This window comes from Ranitomeya variabilis, chromosome 3 (assembly GCF_051348905.1).
Source record: "Ranitomeya variabilis isolate aRanVar5 chromosome 3, aRanVar5.hap1, whole genome shotgun sequence".
NCBI lineage: Eukaryota > Metazoa > Chordata > Amphibia > Anura > Dendrobatidae > Ranitomeya > Ranitomeya variabilis.
The window spans coordinates 29,127,230-29,146,149 of NC_135234.1; the positions used below are offsets into that span (position 1 = coordinate 29,127,230).

Here is an 18,920-nt window from a genome sequence, read left to right on the forward strand (position 1 = left end):
TATTTAAAGTAAAAAATATCTCATAGAACTAAAATAAATGTCTAACAAAGCCCTGGTCACTCCCCATCGGATACAATGTATCACCCACTGTTCTGCTACGAAAAACTGCTATATAGTGCCATACATGTTCCTCTGCTGTGCATCATATGGTGGCTCAGTGGTTAGCACTGAATAGTGGGCACCATAAGGATATATGCACACGTTGCAGATAGCTGCACCCAGTGCTGGAGATTCGGGGCTGCGGAGATAAAATTCAGCTCTACTACATCAATATGTATGATTTCATCACGGTTATGGTATTTTTTTCTTTAGATCTTGTTCTCATGTTGCAATTTTGTCATTTTTTTTCCCTCGGAAAAAAAAAAGAAAAACAGTATTTACAGTAGCAGCAAAGTGAATGATATTTCTGAAATCTCATGAACACGATGCTTATTTTTTTCCTGCAGATTTGAACCTGCAAGACATTATTCTTTTTTTTTTTTTTTCAATAAGAAATCTGTCAATTCTTTCACCGTTTTCGCAGCTTTTTTCACTCAAATGGACAGGTAAAAAAACTCCATTAAAAACTGCATAAAAAAGCACAGAAAAACACGGCATAAATGAAGCAAAAAAAAAACGTGCATATTTGAAGCAGGGTTTTTCCTGCCAGCAGTCTGTTTTTTCCAGTAGTAATAATCTGCGGCAGATACTACCCGTGTGCACAGAGCCTTACGCAGCATTGATAGGTGCATTTTTTATTGTCATTTTTTTTTTTTTTCACTCCAGAGAATAATGAAAGAAACCACTAACAGTTTTGTAAGCAAAAACAATGTACTACATGTACTGTACCATTCTCTACCTGTACTATATGCACTGTACCACTCTCTACCGGTACTATATGCACTGTACCACTCTCTACCTGTACTATATGTACTGTACCACTCTCTACCTGTACTCCATTTACTGTACCACTCTCTACCTGCACTATATGTACTGTACCACTCTCTACCTGTACTATATGTACTGTACCACTCTCTACCTGCACTATATGTACTGTACCACTTTTTACCTGTACTATATGCACTGTACCACTCTCTACCTGCACTATATGTACTGTACCACTCTCTACCTGTACTGTTTTTATTGTACCACTCTCTACCTGTACTATATGTACTGTACCACTCTCTACCTGTACTGTATTTACTGTACCACTCTCTACCTGTACTATATGTACTGTACCACTCTCTACCTGTACTATATGTACTGTACCACTCTCTACCTGTACTATATGTACTGTACCACTTTTTACCTGTACTATATGCACTGTACCACTCTCTACCTGCACTATATGTACTGTACCACTCTCTACCTGTACTGTTTGTATTGTACCACTCTCTACCTGTACTATATGTACTGTACCAGTCCTAAACTGTACTGTATTTACTGTACCACTCTCTACCTGTACTATACCATTCTCTAGCTGTACTGTATGTACTGTACCACTCTTTACCTGTACTGTATGTACCGTACCACTCTCTACCTATACTGTGTGTACTGTACCATTCTTTACCTGTACTGTGCCACTCCCTACCTGTACTGTATGTACTGTACCACTCTCTACCTGTACTATACCATTCTCTACCTGTACTATATGTACTGTACCACTCTCTACCTGTACTATATGTATTGTACCACTCTCTACCTGTACTATATGTACTGTACCATTCTCTACCTGTACTATATGTACTGTACCACTCTCTAAATGTACTACATGTACTGTACCACTCTCTACCTGTACTATATGTACTGTACCACTCTCTACCCTATATGTACTGTACCACTGTCTACCTGTACTGTATGTACTGTACCACTCTCTACCTGTACTATACCATTCTCTACCTGTACTATATGTACTGAACCACTCTCTACTTGTACTATATGTATTGTTCCACTCTCTACCTGTACTATATGTACTGTACCATTCTCTACCTGTACTATATGTACTGTACCACTCTCTAAATGTACTACACGTACTGTACCACTCTCTACCTGTACTATATGTACTGTACCACTCTCTACCTGCACTGTATGTACTGTACCACTCTCTACCTGTACTGCACGTACTGCACCACTCTGTACCTGTACCATATGTACTGTACCACTCTACCTGTACTACACGTACTGTACCTCTCTACCTGTGCTGTATGTACTGTACCACTCTCTACCTGTACCGTATGTACCGTACCACTCTCTACCTGTACTACACGTACTCTACCACTCTCTACCTGTACTACATGTACTGTACCACTCTCTACCTGTACTCCATGTATTGTACCGCTCTCTACCTATACTATATGTACTGTACCACTCTCTATCTGTACTATATGTACTGCACTACTCTCTACCTGTAGTATATGTACTGTACCACTCTCTATCTGTACTATATGTACTGCACTACTCTCTACCTGTACTCCATGTACTGTACCACTTTCTACCTGTACTGTATGTACTGTACCACTCTCTACCTTATATGTACTGAACCACTCTCTACCTGTACTGAATGCACTGTACCACTCTCTACCTGTACTATATGTACTGTACCACTCTCTACCTGTACTGTATGTAATGAACCACTCTCTACCTGTACTACATGTACTGTACCACTCTCTACCTGTACTCCATGTATTGTACCACTCTCTACCTATACTATATGTACTGTACCACTCTCTATCTGTACTATATGTACTGCACTACTCTCTACCTGTAGTATATGTACTGTACCACTCTCTACCTGTACTATATGTGCTGTACCACTATCTACCTGTACTATATGTGCTGTACCACTCTCTACCTGCACTTTATGTATTGTACCACTCTCTACCTGTACTATATTGTAACAAAACATTCCGGGATCGCCTTTGCTGGGGTCAAAGGTCACGTGGTTTGTGCATTAAACTCTGAGGCGTACAGCTGGTTACGAAGTATGCTGACCTCTGGTCAGGTTTATTTAAGGTGAAAGCAACATAAAGAAAACAAAGCATAAAAGAAAATCCTTGCCTGTCCGGCACTTACTAGACAAAACGTTCCTATCTAACAACTGGGGGGGCTACTCCCACCCAGCAGACATAACACAGGTCATGAGCACAGCTCCTTACTCACATTTGTCCCACACAGACAAGCATTCTGTGTGCCCCAGGCTGACGCCTGATTCCTCCAGCTGGTCATCTTTTGAACCTGCACTAATTAACCCATGAGTATGCTGAAGACACAGAGCAGCCTAACACACATAGGACAGGTATCTAGGAGAGATATACCTGCCCCCAACTACCAGACCGACCTGACTCTTACATATCCCCCCCTCCTGCTCAGACCACTCCGGTCGAGCAAGGACACTCCCGAAACAGTGCACTCGGGATAGGGCATCGGCGTTTCCCATTTGCGCCCCTGGGCGATGCTCTACTGTGAAAGAGTAAGCCTGCAGGGCAAGGAACCAGCGAGTTACCCGACTATTACGGTCCTTGTGGAGGTGCATCCACTTGAGAGGGGCATGGTCTGTGACCAGCTTAAACTTCCTACCTGCCAGGTAATACTTGAGGGAGTCGAGAGCCCATTTAATGGCTAGGCACTCTTTTTCAACCACGGCATACCTCTGCTCATGTACATTTAATTTCCGGCTGAGGTAGAGGACCGGGTGTTCCACTCCGTCCTTCACCTGGGAAAGAACAGCTCCTATACCAGTATCAGAGGCATCAGTTTGCACCACAAACTCGCTGCTGAAATCGGGAGTCACTAGTTCGGGCTGAGAGCACAAAGCCCGTTTCAGGCTGTGGAAGGCCTCTTCGGCCGCTGAAGTCCACTTTACCATGACGGAACCCTTCCCTTTGGTAAGATCCGTCAAGGGGGTGGCAATGGCTGCAAAGTTGGGTATGAACCGGCGATAATAGCCGGCAATCCCCAGGAACGCTTGAACTTGTTTTTTGTTCACTGGTTGCGGCCAGCGCTGAATTGCCTGTATTTTGTCGATCTGGGGTTTAACCACTCCTCTGCCAATCACGTAGCCCAAGTATCGGGCTTCTTCAAGGCCGATGTGACATTTCTTAGGATTCGCCGTTAAGCCTGCGTCTCTCAGGTCATCAATCACTGCTTGTACTTTCTGGAGGTGAGTCCCCCAGTCCATGCTGTAAATTACAATGTCATCGAGGTAGGCAGAAGCGTACTGCCTGTGGGGCCTCAAGACTCGATCCATCAATCTCTGGAACGTTGCTGGGGCTCCGTGAAGTCCAAACGGCATGTAGATATACTGGAACAGCCCTTCCGGTGTAGCAAATGCCGTCTTCTCTCTGGCCGCTTCGGCCAGAGGGATCTGCCAGTACCCCTTTGTTAGATCCAGGGTCGTAATGTATCGGGCTTTACCCAGCCGATCGATCAACTCATCGACCCGGGGCATAGGGTAGGCATCAAATTTAGAAACCGCATTCAGTTTCCTAAAATCATTGCAAAACCGTATAGAGCCATCCGGCTTAGGTATCAACACGATTGGACTGGACCAGGCGCTGTGCGATTCTTCAATGACTCCTAAGTCCAACATTGCCTTCACCTCCCGGGAGACGGCTTCACGGCGTGCTTCCGGAATCCGGTATGGCTTCACATGAACTGTGACACCAGGCTCTGTGACAATCTCATGTTTCACTAGCCTAGTCTGGCCAGGTTTTTCCGAGAAAAACTGTTGGTTCTGCAACAAAAACTGCTTAACCTCAGATTTTTGTCGTTCAGAGAGAGTCACGGCAATCTGCACCTCCGGTATGGTAGGTGAACAAACCGGACGGGGCAGATCCGCTGTTAGGGCAGCGCGGTCTTTCCAGGGTTTTATCAGATTTACATGATAAATCTGTTCTGGTTTTCTCTTACCAGGCTGGTGCACTTTATAGTTCACCTCTCCAACTCGTTCCATGACCTCAAAGGGGCCCTGCCATTTTGCCAGAAATTTACTATCCACCGTAGGGATTAGGATCAACACCCTATCCCCGGGTGCAAACGTACGGACCTTGGCGCCTCTATCATAACTTTGCCTCTGGGCTCCCTGGGCCTGTAACATATGTTCCCTAACAAGGGGCATGACAGCAGCAATCCGGTCCTGCATTTGCGTTACATGATCTATCACCGTTTTAAAGGGAGTGACGACCTTCCCAGGTTTCTTTTGCGACGTCCAACAGTCCACGGGGACGACGGGCATATAATAGCTCGAAAGGCGAGAATCCTGTGGAAGACTGGGGAACTTCCCTAATGGCAAACAGCAAATAGGGTAACAAGTAATCCCAGTTCTTCCCATCTTTGTCTATCGCCTTCCGGAGCATTTGTTTTAAGGTTTTATTGAACCGCTCCACCAGACCGTCTGTTTGAGGGTGATAGACAGACGTACGCACCTGGTCTATTTGTAAGAGCCTGCAGAGCTCCTTCCTCACCCTCGACATAAAGGGAGTCCCCTGGTCGGTGAGTATCTGTTTTGGAATTCCCACCCGACTAAACACTTGTACCAACTCTTTGGCGATCGTTTTGGTAGCAGTGTTACGCAAAGGGATGGCTTCGGGGTAACGAGTGGCATAGTCCATGATGACGAGGATATGTTGATGCCCACGTGCGGACCGGGGAAGGGGCCCAACCAAATCCATCCCAATTCTCTCAAATGGGACCCCAATAATAGGGAGGGGTACCAAAGGGCTACAGAATCGAGGTTTAGGCGCAGAGATTTGGCACTCTGGACAGGACTCACAATAGTTACGCACATCATTGTGTATTCCGGGCCACACAAAACAATGCAATATCCTTTCCGTGGTTTTTTGTACCCCCAGATGCCCCCCCATTATATGTCCGTGGGCCAGGTCCAGTACCTTCCGCCGATAAGGTTTGGGTACCACTAACTGTTGCACAGTGTCTTCCCCCTTTTTCTCTACCTGGTAGAGTAAATCATTCTCAAGAACCATGTACGGGTACGCTAGCCTAGTGACAGGTTCTACGGGTACCCCATCTATCATTTTTACATTTTTCCTAGCCTGAGTCAGGGTAGGATCTTTCATTTGTTCGCTGTGGAAGTCATCCAACTGGACTCCCAAATCTGGCAGGCCGGGTGCTGGATGACTGTCTGCCTCTGCCTCTCGCTGGGTTTCCTCAGTTTCCTCAGTTTCCCCCGCCATAACTGAGAAGGGGAAATGAAGGTTAGATTCAATAACCTCCCCAGCAACATCTTCCTGTGGGGTCTCGTCTAGGAACTCAGGACCTCCAGATGGCATGGGGGAAGGTTCACAGCTACCGTGAAGGAGCAACTGATTCTCCCATAACTGCCAGAAATGGGGAAAATCCCTACCCAGGATTATATCATGTAACAATGCGGGAACGAGTCCCACTTTGTGTTGCACAGACCCATATGGAGTGGAAATACATATGACCGCTGTAGGATACGAGCAGGTGTCACCATGCACACATGTTACAGAAAACTTGTCAGACGGGCCAGACGGGAGTGTCACCAGACTGGCATTCACTAGAGTCACCACACTTCCAGAGTCTAGCAATGCCACAACATTTTTCCCATCAACAGATAATTCACACAGATGTTTCGCTGCATCATTTTGACCCGCATTCACACTCACTAGCCGTGTAACCAAAGACATGCGGTTTTTAGAGTCTGTAACATCGCATTGCATGGGTTCAGCGGTAACAGGACAGTTCGCAGAAACATGGCCCTTCTCATGGCAGCGGAAACACCTAACAGGCCCCCTATTGAGACCATAGTCCGACACTCTCGGTCTCGGAGCGCGAGCAGTCCCGGGTACCTCCCCCACAGTTTTAGGTAATTTTCCTTCACCCGCAGTCCCTGGAACAGTCTTACCGGTTCCACGAGGAGGAGGCACAGACCGGGTGGTGGAGGTATCGTCAGGAAGTCCTTCCGCCACGGAATAACGCTCCATCAATTCCACAAGTTGATCCGCTGTCGCGGGATTTCCTTGGCTCACCCACTTTTTCAGCGCCGGTGGTAATACTCTCAGGTACTTGTCCAGAACGATCCGCTGGATTATCTCTGGAGTTGTCAGTACCTCGGGTTGCAGCCATTTCTTTATCAAGTAGATCAGGTCAAACATCTGCGATCGCGGCGGTTTATCAGGCTGATAGGTCCACTGATGTACCCTCTGTGCACGGACAGCCGTCGTCACACCCAGCCGGGCCAGGACCTCAGCTTTCAGCCTCTCAAAGTCCTGAGCGACTTCCGGGTCTAAGTTATGGTAAGCTTTTTGGGCCTCGCCGGAGAGAAACGGAGCAATTAGATCGGCCCATCGTTCCTTCGGCCACTTCTCTCTCAACGCTGTCCGCTCAAACGTTGTCAGGTACGCCTCGACGTCATCTTCTGCAGTCAGCTTTTGCGAGTACCGACTCACATGGATTCTCCTGGACTCTGCTTCCGGGTTAGCCTCAGGCATGCTCACCAAGCGCTGCGCCACCTGTTGGAGAAGCTGGCGGTCTGCAGTCGTCACGTCTACCAACTCCTTCAGCTGTGCGGCCATCAAGCGGTTAGCTTCCTGCTGTGCGGCAGTGGCCTGCTGCTGTATGGCAGTGGACTGTACTAGGGCTTTCACCACGTCTTCCATACTGTCGCCTGTGCCACGGAGTGCCCGCGTTCTCCACCACAATGTAACAAAACACTCCGGGATCGCCTTTGCTGGGGTCAAAGGTCACGTGGTTTGTGCATTAAACTCTGAGGCGTACAGCTGGTTACGAAGTATGCTGACCTCTGGTCAGGTTTATTTAAGGTGAAAGCAACATAAAGAAAACAAAGCATAAAAGAAAATCCTTGCCTGTCCGGCACTTACTAGACAAAACGTTCCTATCTAACAACTGGGGGGGCTACTCCCACCCAGCTAACATAACACAGGTCATGAGCACAGCTCCTTACTCACATTTGTCCCACACAGACAAGCATTCTGTGTGCCCCAGGCTGACGCCTGATTCCTCCAGCTGGTCATCTTTTGAACCTGCACTAATTAACCCATGAGTATGCTGAAGACACAGAGCAGCCTAACACACATAGGACAGGTATCTAGGAGAGATATACCTGCCCCCAACTACCAGACCGACCTGACTCTTACAATATGTACTGTACCACTCTCTACCTGTACTACACGTGCTGTACCACTCTCTACCTGTACTGTATGTACTGTACCACTCTCTACCTGTACTATATGTACTGTACCACTCTCTACCTGTACCCCATGTATTGTACCACTTTCTCCACCTGTACTGTATGTACTGTACAACTCTCTACCTGTACTCCATGTACTGTACCACTTTCTACCTGTACTGTATGTACTGTACCACTCTCTACCCTATATGTACTGTACCACTCTCTACCTGTACTGAATGCACTGTACCACTCTCTACCTGTACTATATGTACTGTACCACTCTCTACCTGTACTGTATGTACTGAAACACTCTCTACCTGTACTATATGTACTGTACCACTCTCTACCTGTACTCCATGTACTGTACCACTCTCTACCTGTACTACATGTACTGTACCACTCTCTACCTGTACTGCATGAATTGCACTGCTCTCTACCTGTATTACATGTACAGTACGCTCTGTACCTGTACTGCATGAATAGCACTGCTCTCTAACTGTACTATTTGTACTGTAACGCTCTCTACCTGTGCTGCATACACTTTACTTTTGTTCTGCCTGCTCTCTACCAGTATTATGTACACTGTACTGTTCTCTACCTATACTACAGTACTGTTCTGCTATTGTACTGCTCTCTCCGTGTACCATATGTACTGTACTCTTTTTTGTACTTAATGTATTGTTCTGCCCTTTTCTTGTACTTTATGTGCATTATTGCTTTCTTCCCGCCATCCCAGACCAGGAGGCGGATTTTTTAGTGGACGGACATATTTCCTTCATATAGCAGTATCGGTGAGGGGTGGTCATGACTTTCGCGCCATTCTTCCAAGCTCCACCCATAACAGCATGCCCTTCTCCTGCATGGCACATGATGCTGTAATGGCGACAATTTCTCAGTGCAATGATTTCTCAGTTAAACACAGACTTTTAGGCGCACAAAACCCAGTTTAATGGGTCTGTCCATCCTGTGCATGACGCCAAGTTGGAACGCCCTCTAGGACAATGGGGTACTCGGTACTGGATCGGTAGAGTTCTTAAAGGGATTTGTCAAGTCAGCAATGACCCGGTCTGTGGCCCTGGGTGCCCAATAAAATATGAAAAAAGGAATAGAGTTTATGGGATAAGTGTTCGTGACACCACCTGTGGTACTCGGCCAGGGATGGCCGACGCTGCTTAAAGGGGTCCACTGGGGAAGATGGTATTGCAGCAGAGTTGGTACAGCTCCCCACAGGTAGAGCTTAGTCCCCAGGGCTCCTGGTGCAGTTGGTAAAGGATGATAGATGGTGAAGTGCAGGGAATAATTGGAGGACACAGGATTTGCAGTCTCTTTACCTTTTACTGGTGAAATTGCAGTCCAGGGCACAGATTACAGGTGACCTTGGAAATCAGACAGCCTGGAATCGGTTTGGAATCCCCCTATCCAGGTGGGGTTGGAAGTCTTCCTTTCTGCGCTGAATTCTGGGTTCTTGATGCCTTAGCTTTCCTCAAGTCCCTCTCTCAATCTGTCCCTCAGGTGGAACATTACCCACATGGCTGGCAGCTTGAGCCTTTTTACAGGTGTCCCTTTCTTGTGGTGACTCCGGGCTCTAATCTGCTGCTGTGCCTTCGGGTGACTGTTGTAGTTAGAAGACCTGCAATCTCCTGCCCTCCGGTTTCTGCTATGGGGAGAATACAGTTCCCACACAACCTCGGACCTCGATGTCCGGTTTCTTGCGCTCTATCCTGGGAGTGAGCTCAATCGCAGCTCCACTCCCAGCTTCTCTCTCCTCTTGCTTCCTCTCTCTTCACTGTCTCACACAGACTGACCTCTAACTCCTCCTCCAGACCAGAACTTATAGGGAAGCTACTCTGAAATCAGGTTTAGAGCTCCCACTTCTGGCCTGGAGTCAGGAAGGTGTTGTATATAAGTGTTACCTGCTAAGGGGATTCCTTCTCGCTTCCAGTCATGGTATCACCCTCCCAGAGAGGCAGGCAATACCACTGTGACAACCGGATTCCTGGGGTGCCACATCTTCATTACATGTACTATACTGCTTTCTACCTGTATTAAATGTACTGTACTTTCTACCTACATTGCATGCATTGTCCTGCTCTTTCTTTGTACTATATGTGCTAAACTGCTCTCTAACTACACTACAGGTACTGTACTGCACTTTACCTGTACTACACATGCTATACTCCTCTCTAACTGCACTAGGAGTACTGTACTGCACTTTACCTGTACTACACATGCTATACTCCTCTCTAAATGCACTAGGAGTACTGTACTGCACTTTATCTGTACTACATGTATTGTACCTCTCTCTACCTGCAAAGCATAAACCTTATTTCTCTCTACCTGTACTACATGTGCTGTATCGCTCTTTACCTATACTACATGTACTGTACTGCTCTCTACTTGTGATGCATAAACCTTATTTCTTTCTACCTGTACTACATGTGCTGTATCGCTCTTTACCTATACATGTACTGTACTGCTCTCTTCTTGTGATGCATAAACCTTATTTCTTTCTACCTGTACTATTCCTCTCTGCCTTTGTACACAAAATTATGGTCTCAAGTTCCAATATTTCATGTTTCAGCGATCACCCGTGAAATAATTAATATTCCATTCTGAGGTATCACTATATAAACAATAAAAATAATGGAAAATGAAAAAGAAGAACTAAATTACAAAATGGCAGAGATTATTAAAACTGATACAATAATCCTCTGTGTCTGAATACAAATAACACAATGTTTGTGCTGCTTAAAGCACTGTGATCTTGGTTTAATCCCCCACGGGGATTAGTATATCATCATTTGGAATGGAAATGAACCCAACGTAATTGTAATTCAGATGTATGAGGGTCATGAGAGGTCGTTGTTTGCTGACACAGATCCAAGAAATTGCCATTCAAATTAATAAATTAATTACTATAATAAAAGGCAAATAATAAAACCAGGCAAAGTCACGGAGATGAGCCCCAGGCTGCTGTTATAGAAAGCGTGGAGCTTACAGCAGGAGGGCGATCAAAGAGAATTTTGATTTATTTCACAAAGAAAAGCTGAGAAAATTCTGTGGTTCAAGGAAAATTTGCTCCTTTATCATCGGGGGCAAAACTTTGCAACGGAAGGGCGAAGAAGAAAAAGACAAACAGCTCCTTAATCAGTGGAGCAGCTTCAATTGGAGGAGGTTCTCAGTTTAAGGTATCATACTCATCTGCGAGAAAGAAGGGGACGAGTGCAGTCTGATAAAAAAATCAGACTGCACTCTCAGTAATGTTAATCTATGAGTCCCTGCTCATCTGCAATTTTTTTCTCAGCTCAGATCGGCCGGAGGAAAAAAATCGCAGCATGCTGGGATAATCCTCGTACGACACTCACCAATGCAAGTCATTGACTTGAAAACCTAACATTTTATCTGTCGCGTACAGTAAAATCACAGTGTGACCTGTCAGAAAAGAATAGATATATACACATAGAATAGATAGATGTACAGACGTCAGTCACATATATAATTAGTGCACTGTGTGTGTGCAGCTTACTGTACATGTTTTTAAATAATAAATGATAAATTTTCTGAAAAAAATGGTGTGGGCTCCCCTGACATTTTATTAACCAGCTGGGGACTGATGTTTATAGCCTGGGAAGGGGGTAATACCCATGGAGCTTCCCAGGCTATTAATGTCAGCTCACAACTGTATACTTACCTTTACTGGTTAGTAATCTGGGGGACCCCACAAAATAATAATTTATGGTTCCCTTATAATCAATAACCAGCAAAGGCTAGTCAGACATCTGCAGGCTGATACTAATAGGCTAAGAAAGGACAAATCAATATTGTCCCCCTCCCAGACTAAAAAGATCAGCTCTCAGCTGCCACAGAAAAGACGCATCTATAAGATGTTCTAATTCTGGCACTTAGTCTCGTTCTTCCCACTTGCCCTGAAAGTTGTGTAATAGTTGATGGGGGAGGTTGATGTCAGCTTTATATTGACAGCTGACATCAAGCCCAGGGTTAGTAATGGAGAGGCATCTATAAGACACCCTTATTACTAACCCCATGTTTATATCGTAAATAAAAAATACAGAGAAAAAAGTACCTTATTTGAAATAATGACACAGACTCCTTTATTGATTTAAAAATAACACTTACGCTCACCTTTACGCCCAATCCATTGAAGCCCATGTTCCCTGTAAAAAAAAAATATTAATAAAGCAACATAATCCTCACCTCTCCCCGATGTGAAGTTAAAGAATTAATTTGTTTATAGACGACTCTAGTTCTGCTTTATCGACTTAGCACGCTGAACGTTTGCACGATGTGAGCATTCAGAATGCCAGTCCGCAGACACAATGAGCTATGCTTGCTTGCGCAGTTCAGTGCCTCGTGGTGAGGGTAAAAATGTGAGCCGAGTTCATATCCAATGAACTCCTTTCACCTCACTGATGTCACCGCGAGCACCATGGGAAAGTTCTAATAGTGCTCGCGCTGACATTGAGGTGAAAGGAGTTCATTGGAAATGAAATCCGCTCACCTTTTTTCTGTCACTGAGAGGCACTGTCTCAACTGCCTGGCATGCTGAATGCTAGCATCATGCCAGTGTTCAGCATGCCAAGTAGATGTAGCAGAGCTAGAATCTTCCATGGAGAAAATGGATTATCTTTTCATCAGAGAAGTGAGTAATGTGGTAGTTTATTTTTTTAACTCTTTTACAGGAGACATGGGCATCGGAGGATTATCTTCACGTCGACAACAGGTGAGGATTATGTTGGTTTATTATTATTATTTTTTACAGGTGACATGGGCTTCAATGGAATGGGCGTAAAGGTGCATATAAGTGTTTTTTATTTTAAATTCAATAAAGGAGTCTGTGTCATTATTTCAAATAAATGACTTTATTCTGGGTGTTTTTTTTATTTACAATATGAATATGGGGTTAGTAATGGGGGCATCTTATGAATGTCTTTCCATTACTCACCCCTGGGCCTAATGTCAGATGTCAATCTAAAGCTGACCTCTATCCCCCAAATATTACCCCACTTTCGAACACACCAGGGTAAGTGAGAAGAGCGAGGCTGTGCTTATGGATGCCCATTTTCTGGTGCTGCTGAGAGCTGATATTTTTAGTCTGAGATGGGGCCAATATCATGTCCCCTTCATAGTCTATTAATATCACCCCGCAGCTGTCTGCATAGCCTTTGCTGGTTATTAATTATAGAGGGACAGTACATTATTTTTTGGTGAAGTCCTCCAGCTTAATAACCAGTAAAGGTTTAGTAGACAGCTGTGAGCTGATACTAATAGCCTGGGCATATCTGGGGGGGGGGGTAATACCCCCTTCCCAGGATATGAATATTAGCCTCCAGCTGTCTGTTTGTCCTCTGCTGGTTAATAAAATGTTAGGGGATCTCACGCAATTGTTTTGGTAAATAATTTATTTATTAATAAAATGCATGTACAGTACAGTAAAATACAAATGCAAAGCACTGATTATATATCTCACGCACATATTTATAACTCTCTGTCGATCTAATATATACAGCGGTGCTCAAATGTTTACATACCCCAGCAGAATTGTTGCTTTCTTGGCCTTTTTTTCAGAGAATATGGATGATAATACCAAAATTTTTCTCAACTCATGGCTAGTGGTTGGATGAAGCCATTTATAGTCAAACTACTGTGTTTTCTCTTTTTAAATCATGATAACCCAAAATATCCAAATGACCCTGATCAAAAGTTCACATACCCAATTTCTTAATATCGTAAATTGTGCCATCTAACATCAATGACAGCTTGAAGTCTTTTGTGGTAGTTGTGGATGAGGTTCTTTATTTTCTCAGATGGTAAAGCTGCTCACTCTTCTTGGGAAAAAGCCTCCAGTTCCTGTAAATTCCTGGGCTGTATAGCATGAACTGCGCGCTTGAGGTCTCCCTAGAGCGGCTCAATGGTATTGAGGTCAGGAGACTGAGATGGCAACTCCAGAACCTTCACTTTGTTTTGCTATAACCAATTACAGATTGACTTGGCCTTGTGTTTTGAATTATTGTTATGTTGGAACGTTCAAGTACGTCCCATGCGCAGCTTCTGGGCTGATGAGTGCAAATTTGCCTCCAGTATTTGCTGATAACGTGCTGCAATCATCTTTCCTTCAACTTTGACCCAGTTTCCTTTGCCTTTGTAGCTCACACATCCCCAAAGCATCAGCGATCCACCTCCATGCTGTACAGTAGGATTGGTGTTCCTTTCATTATAGGCCTTGTTGACCTCTCTCCAAATGTAACGTTTATAGCTCTGGCCAAAAAGTTCAATTTTGGTCTCATCACTCCAAATTACTTTGTTCCAGAAGTTTTGAGGCTTGTCTCTGTGCTATTCTGCATATTGTAGACGAGATACTTTGTGGCATTTGCGCAGTAATGTCTTTCTTCTGGTGACTCGACCATGCAGCCCTTTTTTCTTCAAATGCCTCCTTATTGTGCATCTTAAAACAGCCACACCACTAGTTTTCAGAGAGTCCTGTATTTCAGCTGATGTTATTTGTAGGTTTTTCTTTGCATCCCGAACAATTTTTCTGGCTGTTGCGGACGACAGTTTTATTGGTCTACCTGACCGTGGTTTTGTTTTTACAGAGCCCCTGATTTTCCATTTGTTAATCACAGTTTGAATGCTGCTGACTGGCATTATCAATTCCTTGGACATCATTTTGTATCTCTTTCCTGTTTTGTACAGTTCAACTACCTTTTCCCTTAGATCCGTTGACAATTTTTTGCTTTCCCCATGATTCACAATCCAGAACTGTCAGTGGCTGGATGAAAGATGCAAGAGTCTGTCTGGATCCCAGAAACTCTTTCAGCTTTTATGCACATACACTGATTACAAGCAAACAGGTCACAGGTGAGGATGTTACCTTTAGTAGCCATTCACACCCATTTATGTAAACTTCTGTGCATGTTATCAGGCCAAAATCACCAGGGTATGTGAACTTTTGATCAGGGTCATTTGGATGTTTTGGGTTATCATTATGATTTAAAAAAAAGAGACACAGTAGTTTGACAATAAATGGCTTCACCCAACCACTAACCAAGAGTGAAGGAAAAGTTTTGGTGTTATGATTCATAGTCTCTGAAAAAAGGCCAAGAAAGCAAACATTCTGCCAAGGGTATGTAAACTTTTGAGCACAACTGTATATATTGAAGAATATTTCCTTCTAAAACTATGTGTAAATGACATAGAGAATTGTAAAAGCTCATATTAAAATCGCATTGCATACGGATGTAAATCGGATGCTAGGTTGTAAAAATAGGATTGTACTCAAATGAAAATCGCATGACATTTGCATGACCCTTGTCTGAGTTTTCAGGAATAATATCGGACCATTTTTGTTTTATGGTGATGAGCCCTAAGTAATAAAAATCCAGTGAAAAAGTCAAGCAACTAATTTAAAGAAATTGTAGTCATGTTTGACTGTGCTTTGCAAGTGGAAAAAATTGCCTTGCTGCCTTGTCAGTGTGCAGATATTAAGGGTATAGAAGAAGCAGTTGCATCCAAACTTTAGTTTCTGAGTGGTCCAAACACTAGATAATAAGACATACTATAATAAATGGCAGCTGCTTGGTGGGTTGTTATAAATCTTGATTGGGGCCCAGAGGCATCAAGTTCAGCGTCTAATGTGCACGCGCTTCCACACTTAGCTTCACCTCCCCGGCAGGTTAATTTAATGAGACCCTACTACGTACAGAGCATACCGGCAGAGGTTACAGTTTTGGCTTCTCAAAGGGTCTTTTCTGAGTGAGGAAGGACCTCATATTGTCATTTATTTACTGCAGTTTCCTTCTTTGTTCTATAGGGGGCGCTGTTGTCACTGTACTGCCATATGCATTGTCCGGATGGCGGTTAACACATTTTGGCAAGTAATAAATCAGCCTGCAATTAAAAATGAACTAATTGTAAGTCAGAGCGGCCTCTCTCCCACTCTCATCGTGTTCTGAATGGCCGAACCCTATTCACATGGTGATTATCTGCAGCAGAAGCTGCCAGGGACATCGCTGCACGACCCGAAAGACCAAGCAAGTAGTTATATAACCAGAAAACCGTCAGATGTTACATTTGTTTCTGAAAAAGCAGCACGACTAACAATCAGTAAGATCACCATGACCAGGCACGGACTGTCCAACAGGGGGACAGAGGAATCCCCTGGTGGGCCCCTGTACAGACATGGGCCCCCAACCCCACTCTATGGGCAGTACTTGGCATAATTCACAGGAAAAAGCAGCATCTCATCATTCATTAACCCTGCCCAGTTTATTATTATATAGAGATATAGGTTAATTTGTGAACGAGGGAAGTGTAATATTTGTATGCAGGTGAAAAGTGGGCCCCTCAAAGTCAATGTTACTGGTGGGCCCTTGGCACCCCAGTCCGACAGTCCATGACCATTATACCTTCTGTATATGCCATTACCCTGTCCTTTCTATATTGAGGTAGTCAACAGCTAGTAATTATACAACATATCCAATACTGATCCTGTGTTACCTCCTGAATTATACCCCAGAGCTGCGCTCACTATTCTGCTGGTGCAGTCACTGTGTACATACATTACATTACTGATCCTGAGTTACATCCTGTATTATACCCCAGAGCTGCACTCACTATTCTGCTGGTGCAGTCACTGTGTACATACATTACATTACTGAACCTGAGTTACATCCTGTATTATACCCCAGAGCTGCACTCACTATTCTGCTGGTGCAGTCACTGTGTACATACATTACATTACTGATCCTGAGTTACATCCTGTATTATATTCCAGAGCTGCACTCACTATTCTGCTAGTGCAGTCACTGTGGGCATACATTACATTACTGATCCTGAGTTACATCCTGCATTATACCCCAGAGCTGCACTCACTATTCTGCTGGTGCAGTCACTGTGTACATACATTACTGATCCTGAGTTACATCCTGTATTATACCCCAGAGCTGCACTCACTATTCTGCTGGTGCAGTCAATGTGTACATACATTACATTACTGATCCTGAGTTACATCCTGTATTATACCCCAGAGCTGCACTCACTATTCTGCTGGTGCAGTCACTGTTTACATACATTACATTACTGATCCTGAGTTACATCCTGTATTATATTCCAGAGCTGCACTCACTATTCTGCTGGTGCAATCACTGTGTACATACATTACATTAGTGATCCTGAGTTACATCCTGTATTTTATTCCAGAGCTGCACTCACTATTCTGGTGCAGTCACTGTGTACATACATTACATTACTGATCCTGAGTTACATCCTGTATTATACTCCAGAGCTGCACTCACTATTCTGCTGGTGCAGTCAATGTGTACATACATTACATTACTGATCCTGAGTTACATCCTGTATTATACCCCAGAGCTGCACTCACTATTCTGCTGGTGCAGTCACTGTTTACATACATTACATTACTGATCCTGAGTTACATCCTGTATTATATTCCAGAGCTGCACTCACTATTCTGCTGGTGCAGTCACTGTGTACATACATTACATTACTGATCCTTAGTTACATCCTGTATTATACCCCAGAGCTGCACTCACTATTCTGCTGGTGCAGTCACTGTGTACATACATTACATTACTGATCCTGAGTTACATCCTGTATTATACTCCAGAGCTGCACTCACTATTCTGCTGGTGCAATCACTGTGTACATACATTACATTAGTGATCCTGAGTTACATCCTGTATTTTATTCCAGAGCTGCACTCACTATTCTGGTGCAGTCACTGTGTACATACATTACATTACTGATCCTGAGTTACATCCTGTATTATACTCCAGAGCTGCACTCACTATTCTGCTGGTGCAGTCAATGTGTACATACATTACATTACTGATCCTGAGTTACATCCTGTATTATACCCCAGAGCTGCACTCACTATTCTGCTGGTGCAGTCACTGTTTACATACATTACATTACTGATCCTGAGTTACATCCTGTATTATATTCCAGAGCTGCACTCACTATTCTGCTGGTGCAGTCACTGTGTACATACATTACATTACTGATCCTTAGTTACATCCTGTATTATACCCCAGAGCTGCACTCACTATTCTGCTGGTGCAGTCACCATGTACATACATTACATTACTGATCCTGAGTTACATCCTGTATTATACTCCAGAGCTGCACTCACTATTCTGCTGGTGCAGTCACTGTGTACATACATTACATTACTGATCCTGAGTCACATCCTGTATTATACCCCAGAGCTGCACTCACTATTCTGCTGGTGCGGTCACTGTGTACATACATTACATTACTGATCCTGAGTTACATCCTGTATTATACTCCAGAGCTGCACTCACTATTCTTCTGGTGCAGTCACTGTGTACATACATTACATTACTGATCCTGAGTTACCTCCTGTATTATACTCCAGAGCTGCACTCACTATTCTGCTGGTGCAGTCACTAAAACCAAAGTAATACAGAACAAGAGACTACCAGAAAGTATACAGGCAATAAAATAATTAAAATGTGCCTTTATTTATAAAGATGGCAATAGGTTACATAAAAGAAAAGAAAACAAAAGTGCGCAAGAGCAGGACTAGACAGGGTATTAAGTAATATAATTATTCACAGCAACCCCAGAATACCTCAATAAAGGGATTATTATATATTGCTCGGCTGTGCATACCATATAGTGCAAAGAAGACAATTATTAAAACATGATATGAAATGTGTAAAAAATCAATCAATCAATCAAGAACAAATAAATCGCCACAATAAGGTGCTGG

At 43.9% G+C, this 18,920-nt stretch overlaps 1 protein-coding gene across 1 annotated transcript in view; it reads right to left on the reverse strand.

Moving 5' to 3' along the window:
• B3GALT5 (beta-1,3-galactosyltransferase 5) overlaps positions 1–18,920 on the reverse strand; it is an 81,247-nt gene that overhangs the window by 11,586 nt on the left and 50,741 nt on the right. The gene's annotated exons all lie outside the window — the stretch shown is intronic.